Source organism: Geospiza fortis, unplaced genomic scaffold (assembly GCF_000277835.1).
Source record: "Geospiza fortis unplaced genomic scaffold, GeoFor_1.0 scaffold4, whole genome shotgun sequence".
NCBI lineage: Eukaryota > Metazoa > Chordata > Aves > Passeriformes > Thraupidae > Geospiza > Geospiza fortis.
In genome coordinates, this window is record NW_005054475.1 from 265,668 (window position 1) to 267,096 (window position 1,429).

Below are 1,429 nucleotides of genomic sequence, written 5' to 3' on the forward strand. Positions count from 1 at the left end.
CGTGCCGGCCGGGGAGCCGCGGTGAGAGCGGGCACGGGCTGGGCTGGGGGCGTTTGCACGCGGGTGTGCGCTGCGTGTGTGTGCTGCGTGAGTATGCATGTATGCAGTGTGCGTGTGCAGTGTGTGCGCAGTGTGTGCATTACTGCGTGAGTGTGCTGCATGTGCATTACTGCGTGTGCATTACTCTGTGTGTGCTGCACGTGTGCGTATGCATATGTGCAGTGTGTGTGCTGCGTGTGCATTTGTACGTGTGCACTGCACCTGTGTGTGCATGTGCACTGTGTGTGCATTTTGTGTGTGTGTGCACACTCAGTTCACACCTGTTCACTGCACACACCTGTTCACTGCACACACCTGTGCATTTGCACACACACAGTTCACACCTGCTCACTGCACACACCTGTGCCTGGCATGCCCCACGGGCCGTGCACACTGACCTGTCACCCTCAGTGACCGTGTCCCTGCTGCCCCCAGGCCCACGCTGCGAGGATGAGGAGGAGGAGGAGGCCGAAGGCTGTCACCCCTCCCGGCCCTGCCTGCACGGTGGCTCCTGTGTCCATGGCTCCTGCCGCTGCCCCCCTGGACACAGCGGGGCCCGCTGCCAGCACCGTGAGGGGACAGCACAGGGACATGGGGGGACACCTTGGGGACACCTGGGGACACAGGGAGCATGCAGGGACACTGCCAGCACAGCGAGGGGGAGCACATGGAGGGGCATGGGGGGACACCTGGGGACTCTTGAAGACACAGAGGGGCATCTCAGGTCACTGGAAGACATTGGGGGGACAAAGGAAAGACACGAGGACACCCAGGGACACAAGGGACACGCACACCTGGGGAATACTTGGAAATATCTGGGGATGCTTGGAGATGGTTTGGGACATGTGGGGAAACTTGGGAACATGGGAGACACTTGGGGACATGGAAGAGGTCATTTAAGGACACCTGGGGACATGAGGGGGACACACATGGGGACACATGACAACATTTATAGACACCTGAGGACATGGGGGGGGACACCTGGGGATACCTGGAGACCCTTGGGGATTGACTGGGGACACAGAGGGACACCTGGGTACATGGCAGGGACACATGCTTGGGGAATACTTGGGAATACCTGGGAATAAGTGAAGGCACCTGGGGACATGGGGGACACCTGGGGACACTGTTGAGGATATACACTTGGGGGATACTGGGGGATGCCTGGAACAACTGGAGACACGCGGGGATGTGGTGGGGGGACACTTGGGGGCACCAAGGGGATTCGTGTCCCCTCTTTACCCCTTTTTCTCCCGCAGGCTTGGTGCTGGCAGAGCTGGAGCAGGACTGGCAGGAGGGCAGCGGGGGTGGCGGTGGGTCCCTGCCCCCATTTCCCCTTTTTCCCCCCAAAATGCACCTGGGGCCCCCTCCTCCCATCCCCCCTGACCCC

The 1,429-nt window shown here is 60.8% G+C and overlaps 1 long non-coding RNA gene across 1 annotated transcript; it reads left to right on the plus strand.

Moving 5' to 3' along the window:
• Positions 1-1,355, plus strand: LOC115948682. The gene is made up of 3 exons (XR_004082475.1): positions 1-21; positions 475-609; positions 1,299-1,355. It is a non-coding gene; the product is annotated as an uncharacterized LOC115948682 (long non-coding RNA).
• The last annotated feature ends 74 nt before the right edge of the window (positions 1,356-1,429 follow it).